Source organism: Macaca thibetana, chromosome 6 (genome assembly GCF_024542745.1).
Source record: "Macaca thibetana thibetana isolate TM-01 chromosome 6, ASM2454274v1, whole genome shotgun sequence".
NCBI lineage: Eukaryota > Metazoa > Chordata > Mammalia > Primates > Cercopithecidae > Macaca > Macaca thibetana.
Window position 1 is genome coordinate 56,221,860 of NC_065583.1, and position 18,742 is coordinate 56,240,601.

General features: G+C 35.3%; 1 protein-coding gene across 1 annotated transcript in view; it reads right to left on the reverse strand.

Annotated features, from left to right (window-relative positions):
* The window catches only part of LOC126957105 (prothymosin alpha-like), a 1,190,772-nt gene that overhangs the window by 1,157,326 nt on the left and 14,704 nt on the right, over window positions 1–18,742 (reverse strand). The window lies entirely within an intron of this gene.

Genomic DNA, 18,742 nt, shown 5'->3' on the forward strand with positions numbered 1-18,742 from the left:
ATGTGATTCCATTTGGCCTTGCTTTTCCTACCCAGCATTTCTCTACCTTTTAAAACCAAGATAATCTTTAGCTATCAAAACACCTCATGTTTCACCTTAGGAGATTCCATACATCTCCCAAGGGGAGCAGGTCAACTTCACTCATACAGTAAGAACCTCAGAGACAGCCTATTGAGTTACCTTACCAGCTAAAAAAAAAAAATTAAAATTAAAAAAATATCTGTTGAGCTTGGTACTCCAGAATTTGTTTTTACTAAAATTACATGTTGTCAGGCACTTTAAATTAAAATTATGAAGTTCCATCTCAGAACCATCAGACTAAAATTTGTAAAATACTGGAGAGGATATCTAGAAACAAAGACTGTTAAGGAGGGGAGTGTAAAGTGATACAACCACTTTAGTGAACAGTTTACCAAAATATCAAAAAGTTTAAGATATGCATGACCTAGGACTCAGCAATTTCACCATCAGTCATGTGCATTCAGATACATTCTAAAAGTGCTCATTGCAGCATCCCATTAGTACTGAAAAACTATAAGTAAATATTCATCAACAGGAGAGCAGATATATACATTATGATAGATGCAGAGGGTAGAATTCTATTATTTTAGTCCATTTCGTGCTGCCATATCAGAATATCACAGACTGGAGAATTTATAATGAACAGAAATTTATTTTCACAGCTCTGGAGGCTGGGAAGTCCAAGAGCAAACAGTTGCATTTGTGAGAGCCCTCCTGTTGCATCATCACTGGTGGAAGTCAGAAGGGCAAAAAGAGGGCAAAAGAGAAAGCAGAGGCTGAATTCATCTTTTTACAACAAACACATTTCCTTGACAACAGCATTAATCCATTTGTGAGGGTAGAGACCTCTTGACTTAAACACCTCTTAAAGGCCTCACCTAACACCTCCACATTGGGGATCAAGTTTTCAACACATGAATTTTGGGGGACACATTCAAATCATAGCAGCTATTCATCAATCAATATGAATGAGCCAGAGCTATATGCAGCAGCATGAATAAATCTAAAACATAATAATGAGGGCAATGAAAACAAGCTGCAGGGTGGTGCATACTGTATGAAGCCATTTGCATAGTTTAGAAACACATAAAGCCTGAGAATATTTTGTTTTTAGATATATAATTTAAAAACTTATAAAAAGGGCTTGGAGGATAATAAATAAGACTGAGAAAACTACCTCTTTGAAAGAAGTGATTGGATTCATGCACAGAGGGTTTCAATTATGTCTGTTTTCCTTAATTCTTAAGTGGGCAATATATACATAGTTATTTGTTATATTATTTTTGTACTTTTTGCATCAGTTTATTTTATAATAAAAATAGATATACTTCTATTTTTTAAATGTAAAATTATGAGATTCAATGTTTTTTCAAATTATACATATTTTTATCCCTAGACTCTAATGATATGTCCCCAGTGAGAATGAAAATCCGCTTTGTCAATCCACACTTACTATTGACTTAATTATCCAACAGCATTTTAAGTGCCAACTATGGGCTTAAACAAGTGCTGAATTATGTTGTTGACCACTGTGTTCACTCCCACCTCTAGGAGAGCCCAAACTTGTTGAGAAATAGTGAAGGCTAGGAGAGGCAGCATTTTAATTAGCTTCTGGCTAGATTTTACAAACCTCAACAAATTTATGCTATGCTCAGGGCTGCTACTGAATGCAATGACACTGGCTTACTCAAAATAATAGCCGGACACGGTGGCTCATGCCTATAATCTCAGCACTTTGGGAGGCTGAGGCGGGTGAATCACCTGAGGTCAGGAGTTCGAGACCAGTCTGACCAATATGGTGAAACCCCACCTCTACTAAAAATACAAAAATTAGCTGGGCATGGTGGCATGCACCTGTAGTCCCAGTTACTCTGGAGGCTGAGACAGGAGAACTGCTTGAACCCAGGAGGCAGAGGTTGCAGTGAGCCGAGGTCACACAACTACACTCCAACCTGGGCAACAGAGTGAGAGTACATCTCAAAAAATAATAATAAATAAAAAATAAACAAGAAAAAAAATCCAAAATAATAATAACAAAGAAAACCTCTGGTCAGCAGCCCCGAGAACTCTCAAGCATGGAAGCTTGAGATAACCATTTTTTATATCCAAACTGCTTTCCAAGCTGTCACGCAAGGTGAAACTAAAGAAGCAATGTATGGCCTGACTTTAATTACTCTTTACTTCATTTGCTTGTGAGTTTTGTCAGTAAAAGATCTTTAGTTAAGGTTTGATTTCCATTGCCAAGGTAACAGGAACCATTTTCTAGATGGTTTGGCATCCACTGAGACTCTGAATTCCATTTCCTCAGACCACTACACTAGCCTTGACCCTCTTGCTCTTGTGGTTAACTAATGTCTATCATCCCACATTTCTGCAGGTATTCTCTGCTCAAGAATTCACTGTTGCTTTTTTTTCCTCTTGAACTTATTAATTTAACTCCACTAATCAGTCTCTCCTAGCAAAACCTCAATACATTTCCCCACCCTGCCCTACTCCACCTTAGCCACACATTCCATTACCACATCCTGAATTCTTGTCTTCAAATGAGTCACCCCTTCATTAGCTTAGCTCATTTTGCCTCCTTCTCTCAGGTACTACCTTGTTCAACCACACTTAGCAAGAGCTCCAATTCATCATCTACACCACCACTCTTTCACTGTTGCTCGTGCTATTGTTCTTCCTTCTCTTTCCTGGGTGAGATTCTAAGATTCAACATTGAAATTCTTTCTTTGCAAAATACCCTTAATCCCCTGTCCTCTCGTCTTTCATTGCATTCATTTAGCAAGCAGTGACTTAAGTTAAACCCAGGCATTCTCTATGCTTTCTCCAAGCAACTAAATATTGCTGGGTGGAAAAAATCACAGAATTGGTTGACTGAAATTGCTTTAAATACAACACACAAACCTCAAAACAGAATTCAACACTAACCTTGTCCTATTATATTTTTATACTTAGTATTCTTTCTCATTCTCCATGGTGACTATTTCTTGTTTTTTCCTCTACAGTTCTTAAGCATATAATCCCTTCTACCTCCCCTTCAAATTACTCACAATTTACAATCTTGCCTCATACTTGAGAAAAGGAAATGGATAAAAATAAAATTTTCTAATAATGTAGCAGACATATCTACCAACTTAGGTGTATCCATAACCATATGCTCTATCTTCTCTCCTGTTAAACAGATAGACAGATCCCTGTCTCTGTTAACACCCAATGTATCCAATTATGCTGTATATCACTTCCTAGTTTGTCTTCTCAAGGACTTTACTCTTGTGATCCATTAGTTATCTATTGCTGCATAACAGATTATTCTGCAATATCACAGCTCAAAACAACAAACATTTACTATCTCCAGTATCTAAGGGTAAAGAATCCAAGAGTGGCTTAATTGGAATGAATCTGGGTGAGATCTCTCACAAGTTTGCAGCCAAGCTATCAGCTAGGACTTCCATCGTAGCACTGATGGGCTGGGACTGAGGATCCACTTCCAAGCTCATGCACGTGACCATTGGTCAGTTTCTCACTGGAGGTCTCCGTTCTCAATTCTCCACCACTTAAGCCTCTCCATAGGGTTGCTCACAAGATAGCAGCTTGCTTTCCCCAGAACAAATAATGAGAGAGAGAGAGACCAAGTGGGAGCTGTATTCTATTATAACCCAATTTTGGAAGATCTTACCCCATCACTTCTGTTGTATAGTCTTAGTCACACAAACTAACCCTGATGGAACTGGAAGAGGTCCACACAAGGTTGTGAATGCCAAGAGATGGGATCCTTGGGGGTGAGTCATCTTGGAGGATGGCTACCACATGCAGCTACCTCTGTGTAACCTAAATTATAAATTTCTCCCTTTCTATTGGAGCATTCCTAGCAGTGTACAAAGTTAGACTCCTAACAGAAAAGAAAACTCCAATGGCCTCACATTCACCTCCATCTGCCACCTACTCTATTTGCCAAATCTCAGTGCCAAACTGTTCACAGAACTTGTGAATACCCACCATCACCATGCTATAGCACTTATCATCATTTTCCATTCTCTTCCTCTGTTTTCTGGCCATAACACCCCTCTAAAATCATTCTTGTCTATCAGTAGTGATTTTATGTTGCCTATTCTAGTAGACCATTATCTGCCTTCATCTTACTATAGCTGCTAGTATCACTCAAAAATATTCTCTTTTTTTGTATACAGAGAGGAATTTAGGTTTTATGGAACTTGAAGCTTACACAGTTTTGAATCCTCATTTAAAAAGGAGTCTAATTATAATTAGAAATGAAAGTAAATATTTATTTAGGATGAAAAATAAATTATAAAATATTGCCAATATTGAAAGCTCAAAAATACCACCAATATCAAAAAAGGACAGAATACAACTCCTACAGAATTTTGTTCTCTTACAGTTTTGACTACATAATTTTTATTGCCTCTTAATATAACAATGATCTTGATATACTGTTTTCTATAATGACAGTAGAAAGATATCCAACTTCTCCCCTGAAATGGTTGACCAAAATCCTTTTTATTTTTACATTAGGAAATTTACTCTCAGCTTCACAACTTGTTAGAATTGTCAAATTTGGGGACATTTTTTCAGATTTATTTCATATATGAGATAAAAGGTTTTGATGAATTTTCCACTGACTAACATTGGCTCCATATATTTCACACTTTATTTCTCCTCCACTCCAATTCTTCCCACTGTAGTCCAGCTGCTGAGTGAGTTGGTACAGCAGGCACCAGGACATTCCTGGAGGCCATTCCTATGCTGGGATGGCAGCAATAACTCAATTATATAGGAAAGGGGGTGTGAGCTACATAAACTTATCCAACTAAATGTATAAATTAATACACAAATGTGCTATATTCCAATAAACACATGCATACAATATCTGCATATAAGGTTTTTATTGCTGTCTAACAAATGACCACAAACTTAGCAGGTTAAATTGGCATACAATTATAATCTCAAGGTTTCCATGGGTCAGGAAACTGGGCACAACTTAGCTGGGTCCTCCTCTGCTTAGAATCTCAAAAGGCTGCACTCAAAATGTCATCCAGGGTGGGGTTCTCATCAGAGGCTCACCTGGGGGAAAAGCCTACTTCCAAGAACCCTCAGATTGTGGGCAGAATTTATTTCCTTGCAGTAAGATTCATGGCAGCCTGCCTGCCTCTTCAAAGACAGTCATGTAAGGGCTCTAGCAAGATAAATGTTACATTCTTGAGGAATCACATACATGGAATCACTTTCATTTCATTGCACTTTTTTGCAATCTATTGGTTAGAAGCAAGTCACATGTCCTGCCCATATGAAGGGGAGGGAATTACACAAAGGCATGAACACCAGGAGGTAATGATCATGGGGCTACTTTCAAGTCTGTCCACCACCGTCTCTTAAAGAATAAATATAGAAAAAATATAAAGCGATACATGTCATATTAAAAAAAATCATTTTAATGAGTTCAAAATGATTCGCATGTATCAGTAAGTTTCAGTGGTTCCATGAGGTAGTGTATGTCTGCTTTCTACACAGGCAAATGAGAATATCAACTTTTTCAGATTCCCAAGCCAGCTAATTGAGCTAGAACTTGGATTTCTCAAACTTATTCTTCCAGTTTATTGCTTCATATTAGGTTCCTCTAGAAATACAAAAGAACAAAAGTTGAAACTTTTGTTCCTGGAGATAGTTTTTAAGTACAGGAACTACTGAATACATATCTTTTAAGCATAAGCTAATTATTGAGAATTAACTAGTCCTCTAGTTACCACTTGTATACCATTAAAATACATTTTCATCTTGACATTTCTTGATGTCTCACTGAGTCTTCAGATTTATAAACCCAAAGATTATGTGGAATTTGTTCCATTTTTCTTTTACAGGTACTTGAGGCTGCTATTCTCACTTAGTACTCATCTCAGTTTTCTAAAGACCCATCTAAAGATGTTCATCTTTAATTCATCTGAGAAAAGGAGCAAGAATACTTCATGACCATAAGAGTAAGTTTATATTGGCACTAGTGGTTAAGCTATAACTTTGCTAATTCCAATGGCCCTGTGTATTTTTTTCTTCGCTATTATTCTTCACTAGGAATCAAAATATAAGCATTCTTTGTTATTATAGGCTTTATCCTCTACACAGATATGCCCTTGGATTAAAAGACCATGTTCTTAAAGCAGAGAAAATACAGATGTTTCCACTTGCCCATTTACATCACTCCACACAGCAATGATATTAGCCTTTAGTAGTATATGCCACATTAGCAGTCTGAGTGTTTTTGAATTAAAGCCGAAATTTGTAGTGCCTCTAATGTGTAATGAAGTTGCACATTTTTACCATGCATTCACTCAAGCATATGGGTTTTATAATTGAACTCAAGAGATTGTATTTTGGATTCACTTCTGCTCTAATAAAAATGTACACATACCAATGCTTCTGTCCCCATTTGGAGACACAATTTGATACAGTTTGGTCATCTGTTATAGAGTATAGATAGGCTTTCATTCTTCTGTTGAAAATATGAAGCCATGATGACTTAATTATGTAAAATAGCATTACTAAATAGCAAACAGTTTATATTATATCTGCATATGGGCATTCCAAAAGAAATTACATGATGATATGAATTACCAGTGCCCAGAACAAATATCATTGGAATGAATATGCTTGTTTTTGAGGAGACATGGAATTTAAAAGCATTGGCTTACTTCTAATGTTATTGTTCTTAATCAACCAAGCTTTCAAATAAATGTTCACATTTCTATGACGGTTTAGATTGTGGATTTTAGGAATGCTCAGATTATACTCAAAAGCAAGTATTTCCAGATATTGCTCAAAAGGTTACTTTTGAAATATGTTTTTTTAATTGCACTTGAATGTAGTTAAATCACATCTACCACAAAAGTAGTAGTCAGAAAATTCATTTAATCATTTTAGAGTGCTTTTAAAAGATTTAAATTAAAGTTAGATCTTTGGATAAGTTCATACTTAATGGTTGTCATCTATGTACAGCGTAGTTTCAGGGATTATACTAATGTAAGTTAAACTTACTTTTTTTGCATTTACTCCTTTGTCCTAATGTGGAGATGTTTATGTACATTTTTCTCACTTCAAATCATGCCAATGAGGTATTGTAATAATATTTTTCTAATCAATTAAAAGAAATGAATGCTAAAATGATCAAAACTCTCAAATGAACATTTTTAACTTAAAATTATATCCTAGAAAGTTGGTTTTAGGACATTATGATAATTCACTAGGAAATGAATACTGTATATATTTGTTCTTTCAAGATGAGAACATAATAATCACTAAAATTTATTGGGCATTTTCCTCTCTAAGTATTCATTTCAATGAGTTAACTTACTTCTTTGTTAACTTACATCATCAAAGTCACTTTATAAGAGAAGTGCCATTATTTTTCTAAGTTTGCAAAAGAGAAAACTGAGACACAGAGAAGCTAAATGACTAGTAAGAGGTAAAGTTGAGGTTCCAGCATAAGAAGTCTGGCTCTCAATGACTAACCCATGCCATCTTGAAAAAGTCAGCATAGCCTTGGTACAGTCTTCTAATGACAACTTAATCATTGTCTTCTCAAGAAAATATTTCTTTGAATAATACAAAATTCATATTTTGTCTTATCTGTTACTGAATTACATAAAAATGTATAATAAACATCTGAAGTCTACTCTGTTTTTATAAAGTAATATTCCTGCATAAATGCAAAATTATTATATTGCTTCTTTTGCTTTAATACCATTCTCTCATGGCACCATCAGTGTTGAAAATCTGTTTCCTCCATGTTCAATTCCACTTTCCTGTCCTATACAAACCAAGTAATGATAGCAGCTATCCTTTAATTGTTCAGCCAACTATTTTGCTCAATTATATTTATTAAAATAACCAAATTGATTTCCTGTCTATAAGAACAGGCATTTTGAAATCTATATGCTTCTCGGTCAAAGGTTGTGTCAATAAAATACTCAGTAAAGTGGAGATTTGGAAATCATCCAATTAATTTGATCAATAGAGAGGCAAACTCAGTATGTTAAATCCTAAAGGATTTTTCCTCTTCTGAATTACTGTCTGCAGACTACATTGATACAATTAGCCAGACAATCACCACATCTCATTGCTACTTGTGCTCCATGGTTTACTCCTCAGTGTGATGAGCCATTGGTAGACATGACAGGTTTTCTCAAATTGTGACCCTTTCTCTACCACTAGTGATCAGTGGAGAAGTAAAGCAATTTCAAAAAAATGTGTGCTTTAACTGAATTGTAGCTAATTAATAAACAATTTTACTTTGACTATAAGAATATGCCAAGTAATATGAATGTTTTAGGTCATGTTTATTATCACATACAATTTTGACTTTAGCATTTCCAAATGCAGAGATTTACATGTTAATTTTTGGAAACATCTCTTTTATCCATTTTAAAACTTTACCTTAAAATTTTAGTAGAAATTTAAAGAAATAAATGGTAAATCAATGTAAAATGTTGACCTGATTTTACAGCTATAACAGTAACCAGAAATTGCTCCATTCCATTCTTAAGGGTTTTGAAATAGTAACCATCTGCAAGAAGTCTCGCTGTGTCTCTTGTTTCTTCTGTTTCTTCACAATATCCTGGTATCATAAGATCATGTTTTGTGCTGTGAGCAAGTACAAATGATTATGTAATGAAGAATCTACTATTATTCTATTAATAACTACATTTTCATAGGTAAAAATAATGTTTTTCATTCAAACCAAAAAAAAGTCAATCACTTGGCTTATGCCGCAAGCTGTTATTACATTTAGTGTCAGGGTATTAATGCATCATTTTGGACACTTTGGGACTCAAACAGAAAATCAGTTAAAAGGAGGTTAATCACCTGCTTTTTTGAATGTGCAAATTTATGAAAAATACTAAATGGCATAGAATCACCACACCCAAAACGGTCTACAAATAAGAAGCAAAAGAGTGAAGGAAGAGCTTTTTTGCATGAATCCGTGACAAGGTGTGATTATTTTACACATTAAACTGATTTGTAACTGTTGAAACAATTGACCCATTCTCAGAAAATGAGAGTACCTAGCAAATACAAGGAAATCCAATATGAACTTTCTGGACCTATTAATGTGCTGACTAGCTTTGGATGTTTTCCTAATTACTTCTTAATGTTTTGCACAAGTCATCAAAACCTGCTAATACATCTGTCGAGTGGGTGATTGGCTATGTATATATGCAAATATATCTTTTGAAGATATAGATAAAACACACAAATATAGATTCTATGATAGTATGCAACCTTTAATACCACACTATTTACTTTTGTAAAACTACTGGAATTTGTGCAGTATACAGAATTGTTTTTTAACATTTCAGTCCAACTTTTGGGCTGTTTTCTGTTTTTACATTTCTGCTTTGTGCTGGAATTATGTCCAAAATGCCATGTGAATTTTCCCATCTGTTCTCTTTTAAATTTAAAAGCAGTTTTCCTTAATGGTATTTAGACTCCATTAAGTCATACAGGTATCTTATTTTCTTATTTTTAAAGTGCTTGCCTCATAAATATACATAAGCCAAAGTTTAATTGGTCTGGCTGGTAGGTACTACCAAAAGGATTTTTTTGAACCATTATCTTAAAAAGGAACAAGCATTTTTTATGTTGTCTTATTCTAAGATTTAACTTAGACGTTCATAAAAATTTAACTAAGACATTCATAAAAAATACTTTTGAATAACAAATATTTTCCATTTTAACTTTTGGCCTGGTTATAGTGCAGAAGAAAATAAAAGGCTATCTGGAATCATTAAAATTTAGGGAGGGAAGAAAAAAAGGTTTTTGTAATTATTTGAATTGTTTTTACATTAAAAAAAATGAAATAAAAGTGTTTGAGTATTCAAAATGTTACCCAAAATACTGAACCAAGGAAAAATTACAATAGATAATTAGATTTAGGATTCAATTTAAACATATCAGATTTACTACTAATACGCATTGAAATAGGAACTGTAGTTAAATAGGTCAAAGACAAGGCAGAAAAGCAAAAACCACACTAGGTATTACTGATAGAGGATGTTTAATAGGGATAATTAGTAATATGAGTATTGGAATTCTGAAAAAGCAAACAGGGAAAGGTGACAAGAGATCGAACGTATAGGAAGCTGTCAGCAACTTTTAGGCTGGGGAAATGAAATGGAAGTTGTAATGTTATCAGAAAGCAGAAGATTAAAGGGGAAGCCCCTATAGGATTGGTGCTTGACACTCTGAGAGTGGACTCATGGCTACTTCTGAGGAAAATGCCAGCAGCGGGGATGGGGATCTCTAAGAGATACCTCCCCATGGATGCTCAGTCTGCAACATATTAGGGCACAGCTGGTGTTCAGAAGGCAGAGAGTGGGATGGTTGGAGGAGCAAATGGTACATCAGCCACTGAGCAGGCATAGCATAGCTGGTGCTCAGATCGCTGAAAGGCATGGACCAGATCATGATGGGAGCACCAGGTGAAATAGGAAATGAGAGCCTTCACTGTCTTTTGCTTCTGGAAACCCAGGTGGAAAATGACCTTCCAATTCCTCATGGCCGCAAACAGGGAGTCGACTAAACTCATATAGAGTCTAAAAAATGTATTTTACATCACAGGACAAAATATAAAATGATGGGCTTTAGCAGAGAAACAATAGATAAATAACAAGCACTTTGGGTAAATCCAAAGAGGAATCTGACTGGTCTCTTGCCTTCAAGGAGTAGATTCTCAAAATATATCAGGTTGTAACATGTGTGGGAACAGTCCAGACAAACGTGAAAAGAACAACACTAAGGATTTCTGCTACTTGATAGCAAATTATATTTAAAAACTACAGTTAAAATAGTACAATAAAAGCATACTGACAGACCACTAGTCATGGAATAAGTCCAGAAACACACACACACACACACACACACACACACACACACACACACAGATATACAGATTTAGCTTAAGATTAAAATGGCATTTTAAATGAATTTGACAAATGGGTTAACAATTCAAAAAATCTTTTTGGGACAATTGGTTCTTCACTGAAGGAAAAAAAAAATAGATCCTTACAACACACTGCAAACACACATACAAAATTCTTGATGGATTTCTGACCTAAATATAAAATAAGAATTTTTTAAAGTAAGCAAAAGTGAATACACATATAATCTTTGGATCAAAAAGGTCTTATTAAACAAGAAATAAAATCTAAGTATAAAAGAAAAAATGGATACATTTGACTACATTGCAATAAGCAAAAAAAAAAAAAAAAAAAAAAAAAATTGTCAGGACACTATAGCAAACTGCTTTAGAAGCCAGAAGCAGGAGTCAGTGACTCTGCTTAGAATCTTGGCTGAGACTTTATCCCTTTGAGGCTCCTTTCCACATATAATAGGGCTTTAATAGCATCTACTTCAAAGGCTCATTCTGATGATTAAATAAAATAATCCATGTGAAGTGCTTAGCACATTGCCTGATACATGGTAAGCAATTAGCGATAACTAAACAACTTCCATTTTCCTATTGAGCTACTAAAATTAATTTTGAAGATAAATTGCTATAAAAGTTATTATGTTTCATTTTCTTTTAGATTTCTTAAACTTATTTTGCATATACTATTTGGGGACTAATCCAAGAAGGCACTCTTTTTACATGTGTAGTAGAATTTCATCTTTATATTTTGATCAACTCGAAATCAAACATCATATTGTTAACCCTAACACCATAGTTGTATTGAATTGTCTCTGTGACTTTACACTTTGTGATTTAAAAAATAATTTCTGGAAATAAATATACAAAGTATTCTGATTTCTGACTATTTCATAAAAATACTTTATTTTATTAAATACAGAATGGACTCTCACTCAAAATGCTGGTCACTGCACAGAAGCAAAGATTGGAGTCATTTTCAGAGAAGTAAGAATTTCAAAGTGTCCTAAATATGTGAGCAGAGTGAAATGAACTTTTTTATGAGAAAGATATTAATTGCTAAATGAAAATAAAGAAAGAACTGTAACAAAACCAATATTTATTGTGCACTTTGTATGTATAGGTTAGACATTTCTGAATGCTTGGTATATTAACTTTATTAACTTGTTAAATCCTCCCAACACTATGAAATGGATGTTACTATTATTTTCACTTTATAGATGAGGAACCTGTGGCATGAAGAAGTTAAGTAACTTGAAGGAGGCATAAGCAAGAAGGTAGTGGAGGCCAGAATTTTTTTTTTTTTTTTTTTTTTTTTTTTTTGAGATGGGGGTATCACTCTATCACTCAGGCTGGAGTGTATGGCATGATCGTGGTTCACTGCAGCCTCAGTCTCCCTGGCTCAAGCAATTCTCACACCTCAGACTCCCAAGTAGCTGAGACCACAGGCACACATCACCACACCTGGATAATTTTTCCATTTTTGTAGAAGCTAGAATTTAACAAAGGCAGTTTAACTCCACAAACAGCGACTTTTACTTATGACGCAATATTAGTAATTTTTGAGTCTGTTGTTTCTTTTTTGTAGTTATTGTTAAGGCAGAACTACCTGCAGTGTTGCCCCAGAAGTAAATCATTCCTCTTTGATGTGTCATTTTGAGAAAATATCAGTGATAACCTAAACACTACTCAACCAAATGTCTATAATACTACTACTGAGAATTTATATCTTAGTATATCAAACTTGTGTCATCTACAAATCTCCTAATGAACTATAAATAATATCTCCAGAAAAGGTGATGGAGTAAGTCATATCAACTTTTGTCTACCAATTTTGAACAAATAGAAGCCAAAGTTGGAGGAGGTAAATAAGGAGTGAATAAATTCACAAATGAAAGAGTACTTGCCTGCTATAAATGGACTTTACCAATAGCACAGTTTGTTCAATAGTCTCCATAATATGGGCAAGTGTAAGATGCCATGGTGACAGCTAAACCTATCTTTGTGATGACACAGGAAATTGGCTACTCAGATACTGCCTTAAATTCTTCAACAGTGACTTACTGATCCTGTAAAGTACAAACCTTTGTGGTGAGTTCCTTGCATGAACTTATACTCCCATACAAAAAGATTACAGTCCCATCTTTAACTATTGTCTTCATCTGTTTGTGCTACTACAACAAGAGACTCGAGACTGGGTAATCTATTTTTTAAAAAATAGAAGTTTGTTTCTCACAGATCTAGAGGCAGAGAGGTGCAAGATAAAGGTGTCAGCGGGTTCAGTGTCTGGTGAAGTTCTGTTCTTTACAGATGGTGCCAAGTAGGTGTCCTCACATAGCAGAAGGGATTTAAAGAAATGGCAAACTCCTTCCATCAAACCCATTTAGAAGACCATCTAATCCCGTTCATGAGAGCAAAACCTACATGACCCAATCACCTCCTAAAGGCCACACCTCCTGGTACTGTTCCACTGGGGATTAAGCTCAAACATGAATTTTAAAGGGGATAAAAACATTCCAACCATAGCACTCTTCCCCTGGATCCCCAAATTAGTTAAATTAATTAATTGGATGAATTAATCCAAAATTAATTAATGAGTCCAAAGTCTCATCTGTACACCATCTAGGTCAGTTATGGGTGAGACTCAAAGCTTTGTGTCATTTACCATAAGGCAAATTGCTATCTAGCTGAGGGCCTGTTAAATCAAGCAAGTTGTGTGCTTCCAAAATACAATAGAGGGACAGGCACAGGATAGCCATTCCCATTCCAAAAAGGAGAAATTGGAAAAAGAAAGCAATAATAGATCCCTATAAAGTTCAAAACTCAACAGGACAATCATTAAATCTCAAAGTCTGAGGATAACCTTTTTTAACTTCATGTCCCATCTTCGGGATTGGACACCCACATCCCTAGGGGGTCCCATCCCCGGGACTTTGCTGGGAACAGCACATGCCACAGCTCATACTGGTTGGAGTCTTGCACCTTCAGCTCTCCCAGGCTGGAGTTGCTGATTGGTGGCTCTACAGTTCTGAAGTCTTGGGAGAGGCTCTTCCCCCACAGCTTCACTAAGCATTGCCCTACTAACGGCTCTCTGTGGCATCTTTGGAATCTAGGTGAAGGTAGCCATGCCTGCACAGCTTTTGCACTCTGTGAGCATACAGAGTCAGCACTAGGTGAACACCACCATAGTTTATGACCTCTATACCCCTGGGCCCACTTGAGCCACAACTTGGGCAGCCAAGGAGCCCTGTACCAGATTGCAGGAAGCAGACTTAAGACAGTCCTGGGCATTGAGTTCTGAGGTTCTACAAACTCCCTGAGCCCCTCTCTTATAACAATTCTGCCCTAAAAGTCCTAGCACTCTGGACCTGTGATGAGACTGGCAGCCTCAAAGATCTCCAAAAGGTCTTCCAGGGCTTCCCTCTATCCATACTAATCTTATCAGTGGATTGCTTGGACACAGCCTTGGTTTACTTTCCTTAACATGTTCTTTTAGGCTTTACATGGCCAGGCTGAGAGTTTTCCAAATCTTTACATTCTGCTTTCCTTTTTGTTTCAAATTCTGTCTTTAACTTACTTCTCTCTTGCATTTTACAATAAGCAGTTGAGAGGAGCCATGCAGCACCCTGAATACTTTGCTTAGAGATTTCTTCTGCTAAATATCCTAGCTGATTGCCCTTCAATTCGGCATTCCACAAAACATTAGGACATGGGCACAATTCAGCCATCTTCTTTGCCACTTTGTAACAAGGATGGCCTTTCCTCCAGTTTCCAGCAAAATATCCCTCATTTTCATTTAAAACACTATGTGAATGATCTTTACTGTCCATACTTCTGCTAACATTCTGTTCACAATCACTTATGTACTCTAAGACTGAGGCTTTTTCTGCAGTTCTCCTCTCCTTCTGAGCCCTCACCAGAATCACACTTAATGCTCTGTTAATGGCAATGCAGGCTTTTTCCACCATTCACTTCAAAGCTGTTTCAGCCTCTACCCATTACCAAGTTCCAAAGCCACATTCACATTTTCAGGTATTTGTTATTAGCAACAGCATCATTTTTCTAGTATCAATTTCTCTCTGAGTCAATTTCTTCTGTTCTGACAATCTGGGTATTTTATGAAGAGTGATATGTATCAGATTTCCATATTGATGGACATATGTCACACAGGATAAGCACCGAGTACATATTTATATAATTCATTAATTTGTATGAATAAGTGAACAGAGATGAAAAACTAGTATATGCATATGTAACATAAATTCTTTATAAATATATAGTTGAACCCTGAACAACATAGGTTTGAACTGCACAGGTCCACTTATACATGGATTTTCTTCTACCTCTGCCACACTTGAGATAGCAAGACCAACCCCTCTTCTTCCTCCATCTCCTCAACCTACTCAATGTGAAGATAATGAAGATAAAGATCTTTTTCTTTAATTAAAAAAAAAAATTGTAGAGAAGGATTCTCACTGTTGTCCAGGCTGGTCCTGAACTCTTGGCCTCAGACAATTCTCCCACCTCAGCTTCCCAAAGTGCTGGGATTACAGACGTGAGCCACGGTGCCTGGCCTGAAGGTCTTTATGATGATTCACTTCTGCTTAATGAATAGTAAATGTATTTTATCTTCCTTATGACTTTCTTCATAACATTTTCTTTTGTCTAGATTATTATAAGAATACAGCATATAATACATACAACATACAAAGTATGAGTTAATCAATTGTTTAGGTTATCAGTAAGGCTTCTGATCACCAGTAGGCTATTAGTTAAGTTTCTGGAAAGTCATAATTATACATATATTTTTGACTATGCGGAGGGTCAGCATTCTCAACCCCCATGTTGTTCAAGGGTTAACCATATATGTGTAAGAGTGTGTGTGTGCACGTATGTAATCTCAACCCTGTATATATAGTATTAACGTATAGTTTGTAACATTGTACAAGATATAATCCAGAATATTGCCATCACTCCACCAAAAAAACCCACCCTTTATCCAATAGCTGTCACTCTTCATTCCTTCTTCTCACAGGCTCTGGTGATCATTAATCTACTTCCTATCTCTATGGAGATTTACATATTCTGGGTATTTCATGTAAATGGAACCACACAACACATGGCCTTTTATTCTGCCTTCTTTCACTTATTATATTTGGAAATGTTGGCCATGTTGTAGCACATAACGATACTTCATTTCTTTTTATGGATGAATAATGTTGCATGGTCGTACCACATTTTGTTGGTTCATTTATCAGTTGATTGACATCTGGTTTGTTTCCACTTTTTGGCTATTATGAATAATGCTTCTATGAACATTCATGTACAAGTTTATGTGTGAACATATGTTTTCCATTTTCTTGACCATATACCTAGGAGTGGAATTTCTGGCTTGTATGGTAACACTATGTTTTTTTTGGGTTTTTTTTTTTTTTTTTTTTTTTTTTTTGAGACGGAGTCTTGCTCTGTCACCCAGGCTGGAGTGCAGTGGCCAGATCTTGGCTCACTGCAAGCTCCACCTCCCGGGTTCACGCCATTCTCCTGCCTCAGCCTCCCAAGTAGCTGGGACTACAGGCGCCCGCCACCTCGCCCGGCTAATTTTTTGTGTTTTTTAGTAGAGATGGGGTTTCACCATGTTAGCCAGGATGGTCTCAATCTCCTGACCTCGTGATCCACCCGTCTCGGCCTCCCGTTAACACTATGTTTATCTTTTGAGGAACTGACAAAATGTTTTCCAAAGCAGTGGAACTATTTTACATCTTTACCTGAAATGTATGAGAGTTTTGATTTCTCCATATCCTTGTCAATACTTGTTCATCTTTTTCATTATAGTCATCCTAGTGGCTATGAAATGCTATCTTACTGTGGTTTTGATTTGTATCTATCTAATAACTAATAACTTTCAGCATCTTTTCATGAGCTCATTGGTCACTTATATGTCTTTTTTGGAGATATGCCTATTCAAATCCTTTCTCCACTTTTAATTGCGATATTCATCTTTTTATTGTCAAAGTGGAAGAGTTCTTTATATAGTCTGGTTACTGTTCCCTGATCAGATATATGTGTTGCAAATATTTTCCCATTCTGTGTGTTTTTTCACTATCTTGATGGTGTCCCTTAAAGAACAAAAATTTTTAATTGTGATCAAGTCCAATTTATCTATTATTTCTTTTGTTGCTTGTATTTCAGATGTCTCATCTGAAAAAACCGTTACCTAAGGCAAGTCAAAATTTTCCTCTAAGCATTTTAGAGTTTTGCTCTTATGCTTAGGTCTTTGATACATTGTGACTAATGTTTTACATATGGTATGTGGTAGGGGTCCAACTTCAATCTTTTGCATGTGGATTTTCATATATCTAGCACCTATGATACAAAGTACAGGATTTACTTTAAAATAACCCATAATGGGTTATAAATAATGGGGGTGGAGGAGTGAGTAAATATGTAAGTTTAAAAAGTTGGCCATGTGTTAGTAATTGTTACACTGTTCTAATTTTTATATATTTGACACTTTAAATATATAAAAATAAAAAATAAAAAAATGAACAATCAGGTACAACATCACTATTTTACAGCTTTGGAATAAGTATATAAATGACTTGGGTTTACTTTTCCCATGTAGAAATGCTTTCCCAGTATATCTCAGAATATGTATATGTTTTTCTACTCCTAAATTGTGAAAAACGAATAGTGAAAAAAATCAGGAAAACAGGAGATAAGCATTTCAATGCTCCTATAAGATCTGGAGCTTGACAATCAACATAAGGACAATATGATTAGAAGAAATTACTGATGTCAAGTTGAAAGCAAGAGCTGGGAATGCTGACATGGGAGTCAAGGGTTAAGGTTGACATTTTCATGAATAGGAGAAAAGCACATAAGAGAGAAGTAGTTCTCATCTGGTCACTCTTACTTGTAGTTGGAGAGAGTTCCTGGCTCTGACTGCTGCAAACAGTGAGTCATTTTCACAAATAATATAAATATTAATGAGCTTATTCACATAATATACTTTATACAGATTCTATCAATGGTAGTCCAAGAAATAAGCTTTAGAATCAAAATAAGTCCTCAAATTCATAATTTTGATATACCATTCTATGTGTTGCTATTATCCTTGCTAGAATATTTAAATGTTATGCTATTTGAATACTACTTAATCATATTCTCTGGCTTTCCCCGGAAATGGGGTAAATGCTATGATAGAGTTTCTTGTAAATACTTAAACATAAAAAAATGCAAATAGCAAAAGATGTTATTGTGGAATGTTACAACAGGAATTCAGAAATTGATCTAAAATCTCTATTAACAAAAGCAGTGTTAATTTAAGTGACAACATCCAAATCAATGTCAAGCAAACAAAATGTTTGCATTATTAAAAAAGTGAGATTCATGAAGCAACATATATCCTAATGCATAATGTTAAGAAGCTTGTGGACATATTCTTAACCAATTTGATCAGCATTTTTGAAAAATACGTGAAACTTTTCTGGACTGGAATATTTGTGAAAATTGACAATGAAAAAATGAAAAAAAGACCAAGACTCTAAATAGGCAATTAGTGCTTTGTAAGTTTTAAAACTTCATCTTAAGAAAGATAACTTCTAATTATTAAATATATGTGGCATTTCAATTATTTAACTGGCTTTTATCACTTATTTCATATAAACGTTTTCTTTAATGTTTCTATTATCCAATTTCCATGCCAGGTAGAGATCATTTTTATATATTACTGAAAGATACAATGCTGTGAAAACCATGCTTTTATTATGATATTTTACATAAAAGCTATTA